We start from the raw sequence: 14,969 nt of genomic DNA on the forward strand, positions 1-14,969 counted from the left end.
CAAGGTTTCGACGTACAGTCGCCTTTTCCTCAGGTTGTGCTGTAAAGAAGACATAGCAGAAGAAGACTTAAGGCCCATACACACTGGGCGACTTTCGAGTGAAAGCCGCTCAGTTTTTTCATTTGAGCGGTTTTCAGTTCAAAGCCGCCCAGTGTGTATGGCTCGGCGATGAGCAGAGCCGCATCATCTCCGGGAAAGCCGCTCATCTGCCTGAATTACCAGCAGATGAGCGGCTTTGTGGACGGCTTTGCCGCTAACAGCACCGGGCAGGGGGAAAGCCGCTCAGTGTGTATGGACACATTTATGACAAAATCTTACCTTGTATCAGATTCAGTATGCTTGTGGTGTGAGGTGTTCCATCTGGTGTGTACTCGGCCTTTACAAACCCAGTAACAAGTTATGCGCACACTGTAACAGAAAGTTTTTCTCTTTTGTACTTGTTTGCATTAGAGCACATACTGATATGTGTCATGATTATGCTGCTTTGATCAATTTTATTTTTTCTATAACCCATGTTTCAATGTTTTTGCACTCGGGGTAGAAGAGAATTAAGGACCGAAGAATTAAGAGATTTCCATTACAGTATGTGCCTATACAGTATATGAAGCCTGTGTTCTCTGAAGGCACTAATTCTTACCCACTTTTTTGCAATATACACTGGTGATTTTTGGAACATAATATTATGTAACATATAACATAATTGTGCGTAATATAACATAATAATACATCATGGAAGTGAGGGTATTTTTGTGGGTAGCTGTCCCACTCATTGGGTCTCTCCCCGCGATGTGCAGGCACATTGCTAAAGTGACCAGCAGCTCCCTGGATAAGCAGTCTAGCTGTGAAGCCAGGCACGGCGACAGCGTGTGACATCACACAGCCTCTGCGGCCCACCCTCGGACATGACTGCATTTTCCGGGCTTCTCCCAGAAAACACCCCCACAACGCTACATCATCGCATCATCCCATATCGCCGCAATCGCAGTTTAAATATTCATACAGTATGCGTATTTAAGTGTTTGTGTGCGCACATGCCCTAAAATCACTACCTGTGATTTACAGACATTTGCGATCAACTCTGAATAAAACTCTCTGTCTGCAGTAAATAGAAAGCAATGAGGTACGTTAACTGTGGCATTTCTGATTAAAACTCCACTTGTCTTCAATACAGTATTAAGAGCTTTTGGGTGACATTTAATAGGATGAGATATCCCGACTTTTGCAATTTTAAGTAAAAAACATCAGAATTTGCATGTTTTTCCCAAATCGCCAACTTGATTGGATGCCAATTGCGGTAAAAATTGCACTTTTTGCTGTGAAAATCTCACATTCTGAACTGTCGATTTTTCAACCCACTTAAATTCACATCCAGATTTTTAGAAAGTATACAACTTGCAAATTTAATAGGTTGCAATTTTGTAAAAACGTTACCAAATATCGCAACACAAACAGACAAGGTTCTGACAGACGATTTTGACAGAACCATGCACAGACCTGTGATCTGCCTTTAAAAATGTGTAAAAGTTAAAATAAAAAAAATGGTGTGGGGTCCCCCCTCCTGAGCATAACCAGCCCCAGTCTCATTGTGCAAGACCTGGTTCCAAAATAACCAACCCCAGTCTCATTGTGCAAGACCTGGTTCCAAAAATATGGGGGACAAAAAAACTTAGGGGTTCCCCATATGTTGGAACGAGCACTGGGCTCCAACAGCCAACAGTGTCATGTCACAGCTAGGGGACACTTTTTGGTACTTGTGAGTTATCCGGGCTGCCGATTTTTTCATCGTGCCCGAAATCGTGGGCATCGCGTCGGTCGTGGCCGTTATAGTGAGCCGCGACGCGATGCCCACGATTTCCCATAGACAGTAATGTTAAAAGACACGATGGACCCGATTTCCGACCCGATTTCCCATAGACAGTAATGTTACAAGACGCGATGGACCCGATTTCCCATAGACCAGGGCCGAAACTAGGGTTTCCGGCGCCCGGGGCAAGGCAGTCTTTTGGTGCCCCCCCTCCTAGTGATGCTGCTGCGCGCCGGAGGCGAGTCGAAATTTTCGGGGGGGGGGGGGGCGTGGCCTAATTTGGGGGCGTGGCCTATAATCGCTGCTCTCCCGCGAGGCCACGCCCCCATTTTGCCGCTATGGGGGCATGACCCAGAGGCTCTGTGAGCCTCTAGCCATGCCCCCAGCCCCTGGCTGCGGTAATAGACGCTGTGCGCATGCGCACAGCGTTTATTCCCCGCTGCTTAGTTAGCAGCTGACAGGGGGGACCGACCAACTGACGCCTTGTCCCTGGCGCCGGAGACCCCCCTCCCCGCACAGTCCTCTCACCGCTCACCCCGCAGCCGCATCTTCGTCCGTCTCCTACTAGCGCTGCGGCGGGAAGCGCTGATGACTTCAAAAAGACTTGCCGGACGCTGATTGGCTGAATTCAGCCAATCAGCGTCCGGCAAGTCTTTTCGAAGTCATCAGCGCTTCCTGCAGCCGCGCTAGTAGGAGACGGACGGACATACCTGTCAGCGCGCCCCTCACCTCCAGCGCCCGGTGCGCGTGACCCCCCAGCCCCCCCCTAGTTACGGCCCTGCATAGACAACAATGTTAAAATAAAATGACAATGTGAAATTGGCCAATATGGGCATTTCACATTGGATATGTTTTAAAAAAAAATGTTTCATGGCCCCCCACCACCGTTAACGCCACCCCGCTATTGACGCCAACCCGAAGCGTGGCGAGCGCAGCGAGCCCGCGAGGGGCGGCGGTACGCGTCCTCCGACCTTTTCATACCCCTACTATCCACTAGGGCGTGGAGTGAGAATAGAATAGTGTGGCGAGCGCAGCGAGCCACCGAGCCCGAAGCGTGGCGAGCGCAGCGAGCCCCGCGAGGGGACGCGGACACCTGTGAAGCCCGCAAGGGCACGCGGATACCTGTGAAGGTATCCGCGTCCCCGCGCGGGGCTCGCTGCGCTCGCCACGCTTCGGGCTCGGTGGCTCGCTGCGCTCGCCACACTATTCTATTCTCACTCCACGCCCTAGTGGATAGTAGGGGTATGAAAAGGTCGGAGGACGCGTACCGCCGCCCCTCGCGGGCTCGCTGCGCTCGCCACGCTTCGGGTTGGCGTCAATAGCGGGGTGGCGTTAACGGTGGTGGGGGGCCATGAAACATTTTTTTTTAAAACATATCCAATGTGAAATGGCCATATTGGCCAATTTCACATTGTCATTTTATTTTAACATTGCTGTCTATGGGAAATCGGGTCCATCGCGTCTTTTAACATTACTGTCTATGGGAAATCGGGTCCATCGTGTCTTTTAACATTACTGTCTATGGGAAATCGCGGGCATCGCGTCGCGGCCCCTTATAACGGCCACGCTAAATCGCGGGCATCGCGTCGGTCGGGTGTCCTTAAGTTAACTAAACTTAAGGACAAAATCGGCAGCCCGGATAACTCACAAGTACCCACTTTTTATATAAGGTCCACCGGCCGTACCATGGTCACTGTGACTGGTCAGCCTTGGATGGGGTACCTGGTAAAGTGGAAACCACCTCAATAAAGGGGTCCCCCCCAGGCTTCACCCATCCAGGGCTGAAGCCTGGCGCTGTCCCCAGCGTCCTTAGGCAGTGGACACCTTTTTGGAACCAGGACTGGTTAAAGAGTCCAGGAATGGTTTCAGAAATATGGGGGACCCCTACACTTTTTGTCCCCCGTATTTTTGGAACCAGGCCTGGCTCAATAAGCCCGGGGCTGGCTATGCCCAGGAATGGGGGGTTCCCACGCCATTTTCTTTTACTATTTTACTAACTACTACACACTTTCATATCTAAAAAATTTGCACATGTCGAAAAAATCACATATGTCCACTTATTTGCACATTTACATGACAAAAAATTGCGATTTCAGAACCTTACTAAAAATCGCATCCCATTAAATGTCACCCTTTATATCTTCTGTAGATTGGGTGAGTATGACAATATTACTATATATCAGTGGTTACCAAACACGGTCCTCAAGGCACCCTAACAGTCCAGGTTAATCATGTATATGCTTAAAACCTGGACCACTGAGGTGCCTTGAGAACTGCATTTGAGTCCTGTGCAAAAATCCATGGAAAATTAGCACAATTACCCAGTCTGTCATGAGAGGGAAACATCTGCATAACTGTTTGTACAGAATAATAAACGTCTTGATTAAATCATATTTTTTTGCAATGGCAGGAGCAGTCTGGTCCATTGAAATGTTGGTTATTGGGAGATGATGTTATGCAGTATTGTTTGGTGGTTGTTAAGGTGCTCTCTGTACCATTTGTTGGGCACATGGTTGTATCTATAAAGGGTGCTTATGCAGTAGAATGATAACCAGGAAAATGGTGCATGGGCCATATTCCCAGAGATCAGAGCTTGTGCAGTAGAGTGATCACCAGGAACATGGTTCATTGGCCATATTCCCAGAGGTCAGTCTTGTCCAGTAGAGTGATCATCAGGGAAATGGTGCATGGGCACATTCCCGGAGATCCGTGCTTGTGCAATAGAGTGATCACCAGGAAAATAGTAAAGTCAGTGAATACAAGGGGCACACTATTGTGTACATACAGTAGTTACATAGTTACATAGTAGATAAGGCTGAATAAAGACTTGTGTCCATCTAGTTCAACCTAGGTTTTAATAGCTTATCCCTTGTTGTATAGTATGTTCTGAAATTATTAAATACAGATTATGATTCTTAATTGAACGCATGGATATTTTTTAACCAATAAATCCAAAACCAAAAGCTGACAATGAATTAGAACCAAAACAAAAACCAGAAAACTTGGTCTGGCGAACCATCTCTAGCAATTACATGATGTGGATGCAGCTGGGCTTCACCCCTGACTCCAACTTTGATTTATTCAAAATAACTTAACCTGGGTACACGAACCTCCAAAGATCTAGAGTAGCTCTCTTAAAAGCTCACCATGCCGCTGTGAAGAAGGGATGCATTCAAGTTACCGGCAGTCAGAACACCAACAGCTGGATCCCAATGGCCAGAATCCTGCCACATTCTGGAGGCAAGAAGGGTATAGGCACTACCGGGAGGTTAAGGGTTATGTAGGGTACACACCAGAATAATTTTGGCCCAAAACTACCCGATTGTATGTAAATTGGGCATGTTTTGGGCCAATTCCGATCCGATTCTGATCCGATGTGCGGCCCCACGGGTCATTTGGTTGTTTGTCAGATTCTACCTGCAGCAGGTAGGATCGGAAAACAACCATTCAACTGGGTACAGGTTGCAATCAGATCGGAATCAGATCATATGCAGATTGTGAGCCGGTTGTATGATCATTTTATGACCCGCTCACAATCTGCATCATTCTGTTATGTACCCAGCATAAGGCTGCGGAAATTCCTACTATCAAAGCTTTAAAATATAATGTAAATAAATGGACTTACACACACACACACACACACACACACACACACACACACACTCACTCACTCACTCACACACATCCTGTATTAAAGAAAGACCTTCTGATGGAAATTATTGGCCACCTACCTTTACCTTGATTATCCTAATTTCATGGATGCTGCCATTACACTTCTCAAGAGAAGGAGTTAAAATAAAACAAAGTACTTTTCTGTTTATGTCCTTTGGTTTCTATGGCCTTGCTTGACAATTTAATTGAGTTGCACTTGAAAATGTTCCCAAAAGAAATAAGTAATCTCCTTGAGCTTTCCAGCTTTCTACCTGAACTGACAATGCTTCCGATGCATGTTACACACTCCGAAAAACAGTACACGATTCTACAAATACGGAACAGTTTTCTTTGCAGTAGATTGCTCGTTAATAACAATATTTTATCTAATAATCATTAAATAGATTTGTTTTAGAAAATATTTGACAAGGGATAGGTACTGGTTATATAACTGTGGCGAATTCGCAAGCTGGCCCATTATCGCACAACTGCGAATGCATACGGATCATAGCATGCGTGTGCAAGGCCAAACAGTGACAAAATCTGGAAAGTTTCTGATTGCTCGTTTTCAGGGAGGGTATGTGACATCTGCTCCTGCCTCAATCAGCCCATTTCTATTGCACAGGAAGAGCAGGTTCTGGGTTACGCAGAGACTGCACACACTGGAAAAATCATTAGTTGTTGAGTGAGTTGTAAATAGATTTACAGCTATTTGCCCCTCGGTGTGATTTTTGCAAGCCATTTGCAGCCTTGCACGGGGCGAGATTTCACTTTGGTGGGGTAGCGACTATCTGAACCTAGGGCGCTGCAATTTTGAGCAGTGATCAGGTTTGAATAACCCCCTTTTTAAGGTATTTTGATTTTTGTTTTATCTATAAACCATAAGTAAGTAATTGGTAAGTATTTTTTGGAAAGCACTAATATTGAACATTTTGTATTTTGTGTACAAAGAAACTGAGTGATATATATGTATAGTTTTCTAATATCTCTAATCTCTTATACTTTATAAGTGTTTTGTAATATGTTCCCTCCTCGATTTTGATTAGTTCATTGGCCATAAGAAATTGGAAATAATGGACACCAGGGTTGCCTACTCTCAGGGAGAAGCCCGGAGAAGAGACTTTCAGCAGCACTTCGGGGGGTGGGGCCTGATGTAGATGTCATTAAGCCCAGCCCCCAGTACTGCAAATCCCGCCGCCCCAAAATGCCAAAAATCCGTGTTCTTCCTACCATGCAATAAGTCGTTAGACAAACGCACACAGCCCACCTAGGTTTTGTAAGTATATGATATGAGTGCTGGAAGGATGACATTGCAGATCATTGATGTTAAACCTTAAAACTACCTTAAGACCATTCTTCCATTTTGCAATGGAATATTTTCCTGATATAGAGATGAAGCGGGAAATATACAAAGGTTCCCGATCACCACCGATCCCATGTAGGAATGTGTATGACCGGGATCGGTCCCGAAAATACGAACTGAGAATACCGCTAATTTACTAAGATGGCGTATTCTCAGGATTCGTATTTTCTGATGGTGAAGTGATTCGTATTTGTCTGCCGAATTTCCACGGCAGCCAAATACGAATGCATGCAGGCTTCTCTATGGTCAGTATTGTCCAGCCAGTATGCAAAGTGTATTGTATGCGATCTAGCCACCGGGGAGCCCAATGGCTTAATGGGAAGGAGTTGCAGAGGTATCGCAAGTGAGACTGCGAGATTTATGTATCAGTTCTAATAGTTGAGAGACAGAAAACTCACCCCCAGGAGCAGGGCTGTCATCAGAAATTGTGTGGCCGGCTCTATTTCCGTGCCCTAGTGACATCACTTATTCTGGAAAAATAGAAGTAATCCTTAATATGGGAAAGCGTTTAATCTGTGCTAAAGATTTCTAGTAAAGCAAATAGACAAAAGGGCAGGTCACAGAGCAGCCCTACATATATAGAGCAATGATGATAGTGGCTTCTCGTCATAACTATCATCCATTTGGCCTATGTCAGGCACTTATTACTGACATTAAATGCTGCCACTGAGGCAACCAGTTGAGGTTCATGATTTATCATTCCAAAGCCGGAGTTCATCATTCACAACTGGAAGCTTTTGTAACTTGTCAGCACTGAGACTTAGATAAACCGATGATCATTAAATGTTTTAATCTGCTTTATCTGAGACTCACAGTAGAACACTGCCACTTCCTCCTCTATGGCCGCCTGTACTCTCCACCAATACGGAGGAGGGAACTCTCTATTTTTTTATTTCGCTGTTATGCCCTTGTCACTGTGGAGGATGAGCAGGGCTAGTTGTCTGTAGTTTTAAGTTATATGCCGAGGACGAGCACAAGTTGTCATCCTCAATTATGGTGGATGAAGATTGAGTGCTGTATTATAGGGTGTAGCTCTGAAGTGATCAAACATGAACCTCAGGCACCCCAACAGTCCAGGTTTTAGGTCCATTGCTCAGCACCAGTGGCGGATTTTACCTATGGGCTGCAGGACGGTAGACTCCCCCCCCCCCCCCCCCCAGTAAAATCCGCTACCCTGTTCGGTGTCAGTGAAGCCAGGTACAATCTGTGAGACAGCACTTGCATCAGTGTGACTGGTAGTGACTTCCTATTAGAGGTTCTACATGCCAACGACCTGCATTACACGCCGTACCATTAGGAGGTTGTTTCTTCCTTGCTGGACTGCCAGTCTGGGCTGTGATAGCCTTCTCCTATACAATGCATAGAACCAGGCTTTTGCGCATGCACAGTACTGTCACTGCTACTGTGCATGCGCTGATCCCGGCACCTGTCAATTAGAAAAGGCAGCAGAGACGTGGCAGCATGGCCAGCGGCTGCTGCTCTCCTACGCCCAAGTAGGAGCTACTCATCAAATTGAAAAAGTCACCTGTGACCAAGCATGGACAAACTTAAAACCTGGACTATTAGGGTGTCTTGAGGACTGCCTGGTACAACTGCTAAACTATCATAGAGGACAAAGAAGTTATATTTGCCAAATAAACTGCCAAATGTTACATATCTGAAATGCTTCGATTCATTTTAAAATAAATACTCAAATAAATCTAAAACCAGTTTGAAAATCAAATAAATACAATAAAAATATGTATATATTGTGTTTTCGCTCTTGTAGTTATTTTCCATTTTGTTATAACATAACTACTGTGAAAGCCAAAACATATCTAAAGAGCTGGTACTTCTGTTAAAGACTCACTTGAAACCTGAAGAGCATTTGCAGAATGTAAGAGGCAATTAACACCATTTGGGGAATTTTTAATTGCTCTATAAAGTATAGAGTAAATAATTAGCCCCAGCTCATTTGATCCCATGAATTTCAACTTGACAGCTGTAATTTATGACTGGTAAAGTGTTTTTATACCTATTTATTCAGCATCTCATGTTATTTCAGTAATTGCTTAACAATGATTTTATTTTGTAATGAGTTTAAATATAAATTGCTCATTGAGATCATTTAACCTTATATATAATTTTTAAAACTGATAAATCTAAGTAACTGAAAAAAACAGTTAAATCTATTCTAATGTCAAATTAAAACCCTCTTCTCATTTTTTTTTCTGATTAGAAAGGTAACAAACCCAGTAGGGAAATAAAGAAAGAACAATAGCTTTTAAAGTGTATGAATAGAATACCCTCGGCTGAATGACATTACTGCAATTGTCAATTATGGGTGTTGATGCATCTATAGGTGCCCATACACGTGCCGATGCTGCCGTTGCGATGTGTGCTTTGAGATGTGTGCTCCCGAGGCATCTCATCGCACAGCATAAAAAGTATGTGCTGCACATACTTTTTGTACTGTCTTTTTATCGCATCGCATCGCATTGCATGCACATGGCATGCACAACGCATTAGATGCGATGCAATGTGATGCTATTTTAGTAAGAAATGCATGCCAGTATCGGCACGTGTATTGGCACCTTATGGTGTGGACACAGGTTCAATTCGATTTTGAATATCCAATTATGACTATTCGATTTTGGCTACACTTTAGATGTACTTTAGATTGGATTATCTTGCAATTTATCCATAGGCCAAATACATTCTACAGGTGAGATAGTGAAGATATAGTTGCCTGCACAGTCTTTTTCTATTCGATCCTGACTATAATGGGCCGTGCATCAGCATCAAATCAGCATTGAATATGGCTGAACACTTTGCGACTCAGTCAAAATTGATAGCCAGAATCCACAGATGGATGCACCTGGAGGAAGAGAGCATCACATTCAGGGCCAGATTTTCTAAGGGGGTGATTCTTAAGTCTAGTGGTGCTGCCGTATAAAAATCCAGTGGTGCTGCCCTGTACTATTATATATAAGTGGTACTGTCCCATGGGTGCTGCTGTATCCAAGTTCAGTTGTGCTGTCCTGTGCTGTCGTATACAAGTCCAGTTATGCTCTCTTGTGCTGCCACATATAAGTTCAGTGGTGCTGCCCTGTGCTGCTGTATATAAGTCTGGTGGTGCTGCCATATCCAGTAGTCCATACATATGTCCTGACTCCTGTGGTACTCTGTGCTGTCATATATAAGTCCAGTGGTATTGCCTTGTGCTGCCGTATACAAGTCCAGTTGTGCTGTCATGAGCTCCTGTATACAAGTCCAGTTGTTTTGTTCTGTGCTGCCATATAAAAGTCCAGTGGTGCAACCCTGCGCTGTGGTATATATGTCCAGTGGTACTGCCGTATCCACTGGTGCTGCCATATATAAGTTCTGTGGTGCTGCCAAATATAACTACAATTGTACTACCCTGTGCTGCCATATATAAGCCCAGTGGTGCTGTCGTATATAAGTCCAGTGATGCTGTTGTACTTTCCGTACAGTATTGGAAAGACTCTACTTGGGGATATGTGATATTTCTGAATGCACAGTTGTATTTTGTGCTTTCTTACATTTTTTGAGAGGGAGGAAGACTTCCATCTTGATGAGAAGCTGAACCACCAATCATGAAGCTTAGCCTTTCCTTGCCACTTCATGATGTGAATGGCAAGGTAGGCTTGTTCCACCATTTGCATGCCCTCTGCAAGTGCTGGGAGGAAGACCACCAGTCCAGTTGTGTTACACTCACCAGGGAGTGCTGATGAACCCTAGCAGGGTTTTCCTCTGGTACGCCTGGAGTGTGAAGGCACTAGGGATAACGGACAGCAGGTCTTCAGCCGAGGGGCCTCTGGACGTCTTCAGGGTAGCCACCCAGGAAACCCAGGTCAAAGTCCACAAAGCACACAAGCGAGTCTTCTTGCCAATAACAGCCCTTTTCCCATAAGACTGTAAATGTCTACCGGTACTTGTATGCCGCCTGGTCTTACGTCGGCAAGTGGCAGTGTAGACTTAACCCCAAGGGCCTCGGGCAGCTACTGGTAGGGAGCAGCAAGCTTGGAACTACACTGCCTTCAAAAACTAACCTAAAATTAAATGATATGACTTAGAGACAAGAAGGGGTACAAGAAGCAAGGACTGGGATACATAAACTCTGACAAGAAAGTTGCAAAGACCAATAACAAAAATAAATGCAAATACAGGAAATCAAGACAAGGACTAACAGTGATAACTAAGGTATATACATACACTGAATAGTGTGGCCTAATGCCACGGCCTAAGCACAGGCCCTAACTGGGAAGCTAACCTCACACAGCTAATAAGGAATGTCTGCTAATCTCCCTGCCAAGAGTATAACAAAAAGCTAGATAGTACTTGCTTTGCAGGGGAAAGGGAATAAGCAGCCTGGAGGTAGCCAGAGGTAACTTCCCGGGATTCAGGTATCAAGGGATAAACCAGCAGGACCGGATTCAGGAATCAAACGATAACCAACAAAGTGAGAGCAGTCTCCAAGCACTTCTATAACCGGCATTGGAGCAGCCCAAATGAATCCCTTATGAATGCTGCTTCGTGTGTATCCACCCCTGATTAGTAACAATAAGCAGCTGCATGCTGCCACAGGTGTACTGGCTAATTACCTCCCTGCTGCTGTCTGGCTTCCCTGTTGCCTAGGCAACCACTGGGGAAGAGGTGCTGCTGGCAGGGAGAGACGTGCTGAGCATCTAGCAACTGTTGCCGTGACGCCGTCCCGGACCGGAAGTTTGGGTCCGGCAGTGACGCGTCATTCCGGCTGCTTAGCAATGGCCGGGACCAGCGCTGCAGCACCCGGCTGCTGGTGTTAGACATGCGCCCAGTATTCGGTATCATTGCAGTGGGATTTAGACAGTTGATGGACATACTGTATCCCCAGTATCATGCCCCGTCTAGATTCCACTTCACTCGGCAAACAATTCCCAGACTGTGCAGGGACATTAAGTGTCCTCAAAAAATGCTGTTGAACCCACTGTCCACTTAACCATGAACATGTGGACAAGTGGAACAGGGCAAAGTAAGGACTACATGACTGACAGCCCACTGGGTAGATGTACTGAATTCTGCAGCAACAACAGCAATGGCACACACAGAAACATCTCACAAATGTCAACTCATACCTAGTCAGGCTATGCTGCGTGTCACCAGTTTCATTAAGAGGCACACTGCTGAGAACCTCATAGAGAAATGAGGGACATCATCGCACAATGGCTTACCCCACATAGACTCTACTGGGGATTTGTGATTCAGGCTGTTGCTAACGATCGTCTTGCCAGCCACCAGCCTCCGGCATCTGCCAGAAGGGGGCGCGCATGAGATGCTTGTGCGCCCATTTCCGACAGAGCCTCCTAACGGGCCCTGCCGCCACCCATAACCCTGCCTGTCTCCCTGAAGCAGAGACAGGCAGGCTTTCCGATCCCTGCCGCCGAGTGACTGGGACACGCGTGCATGTGAGACGCTCGCGCATCCCAGTCAGATGGAGGCCCCCTCAGCCAGCACTTGCCAGCGGGGACATTCTGGCGAGCTCTGGAGCTGAATGAGAGGGGCTCCATCTGTAGAATTCTACCCTCTAAATGTTTCAAAGGATGGAAAAGCAGAAAAGGGCTAAGGAGTACCTGCAGTGGAGAAAGATTTCCACATTGTCCAACCCTTCAAACTTGCTACACATGAAGTCAGATCAGACACTGCCAGCTTAAGTCAGGTCATTCCCCTCATCAGGCTTTTGCAGAAGCAGCTGGAGAAAATGAAGGAGGAGCTAAAATCGAGCAATTCTGCTAAGTATGTCGGACTTGTGGATAAAGCCCTTCATTCACTTTGCCAGGATCCAAGGGTGGCCAATCTGTTGAAAACAGATCACTACATTTTGGGCACCCTGCTCAATTCTAGGTTTAAAGCCTACTTTGTATCTTTCTTGTGCTGGGTATACACATATCTGAGTGTCTGATTATCATACCTGTATAACATTTGTTTTTTGCAATTCATGGTACTATAGGTTTTTGTATTCTTTAGCATTACCTGGTATATAAGCATCCTTTGCAACACTATTTATTTCATGCTACTTGCATAATTCCAGTAGCTTAGTATGATGTAACATCAAATGTATTCAGATCATGTTCAATTACATACAAGACAAACATCACTGCAGGTCTGTTACAATTCAGACCAATCTCTTTCAATAAAACGATTCCAATTTCCCAGGGTTAACTCGAGGTTCTATGAGACCACTTGAATAGTGAATAAAAAGGTGAACGCAGCTCATTTAAACACCATATCAGATCAAGCACTTGCCTTTCAGATAAGTAATTGCCTTTTATTCGCAGCTATTTTGTAAAACACAGACAGGCAGTTGGTTTTATTAAGACAATATTGGGCAGGTTACACAATCTGCGTCTGGTGAGTGAGATTTATGGAAGTTCTAATAAATATTTATAGGCTTTCTCTTACAAAGAGCATCTGCCTTAGGACTTATTGTTATTTTCTAAAGGTTTTTTTCTCCACCATCCAACAGAGCAACTACATCTAATTTAATTAGTGTTGTTTGTGAATATGTGACCTGCACTACACCAGTCAGCATTAATGGATAAAGTGTCTTTCATTCCTCTAGGCACTGCCTTGGGCGAGCCACAACTCCTTTTACTCTGCTATGTGTTCCTCCTCTAACAAATTAAATTTGTCCCATTGAAAATAAGACAATTTAGTACCAATGAGCCCCAATTGGACAGGGACTGCGTGATTAATGTGACCAGTAACAGCTTTGACACCAGGAGAAAAAAAATCTAGATGTTGGCTTCAGCTGCTCAGCTACATCAGGTGCTGAGTTTTATTTTTATTTTACAATTTTTTCTGCACTTTCATGCTGCCTGAAAGAAAATGAGATTGATGATTTTATCTTGTATTAGTACTGTAGGTCTCAGTTGCTTTCTGCGCTGTTTTTGCTTTGCCAAGGCCTGAATTTACTGCTGAAAAATGTACAGGGATTTGTGTTGGTTTTTTTTTGTGTGTGATGTCACATTTATTATTGATTAGAAATCGTAGGAACAATTTATCTGAGGAATTTAAGTTAAAAATAATAAATGCTCGTTTTAGCACAAAATGATCACTGCAATTTATATTACCCATATTTTTTATTATTATAATAGGTATTTTCATATAGCATGGCTATTGCGTCCATGCACCTTATTTAAGTAACATCAGTATGCTGCACCAATCAGGAAATAGCTAAACATATTTTTATCTATATCATTTTAGGTACTTGTGTATTATCTGGGCGCCCGATTTTATCATTGCATGCCACTACTTGAGGCATGCGATGCGATTTTTCATTGTAAAGACCCAATTTTTAAGTGTGTAGTCACCCATGGGTGATTTCATACCCCCACTATCCAAGTATGCATGGAGTCGATTCTATATAGTGTGGCGAGCGCAGCGAGCCACCGAGCCCAAAGCGTGGCGAGGGGCCGCGGATTACTTTACATGTATTCTGCATCCGCTCGCCGCGCTTCAGGCTCGGTGGCTCGCTGCGCTCGCCACACTATATAAAATCAGCTCCATGCGTAGTTGGATAGTGGGGGTATGAAATCACCCATGGGTGACTATACAATTAAAAATTGGCTCTTTACAATGAAAAATTGCATCGCATGAATTGTATGCCACTATATTGCATGCGATGCGATGCGATGAAAAAATCTTACACATTTTACCTCAGTTGTCACTAATTGTGGCGGAGATTGAATTAGTTGCGAGGTTTGGTCGCACAATATAGCACAGGTTGTCCATGTATGGAATCTTCATTTGATTCTGCTTGGAACTCATAAAGGTATGAGAAAATACAAGAAAGGGTACCGTCCAGTAATTACAGATCATCAAGCTTAATTTAATATTTTCCTTGAAGTATAACAACAGCTACAGTATAAGCATAATGTGAGAAACTTCACTTGAAGGACACCAGGTGGCGCTATCATAAATTGTCACTATGTATCCTCTCTTTGTTGTGATAGTATACGCTCTACTAGAATTTTCTTGTTAATCCTAAATGCTTTAAAGTTTTAAATGTACTGGTCAAAGTAAAACTTATTCCACAATCCTTTCAGTAGCTGGGAGAGCAATAGGGCTGCCAATCAGCAATAATAATAATAATAATAATAATAATTAAAA

Source organism: Crinia signifera, chromosome 6 (assembly GCF_055691185.1).
Source record: "Crinia signifera chromosome 6, ASM5569118v1, whole genome shotgun sequence".
Taxonomy (NCBI): domain Eukaryota; kingdom Metazoa; phylum Chordata; class Amphibia; order Anura; family Myobatrachidae; genus Crinia; species Crinia signifera.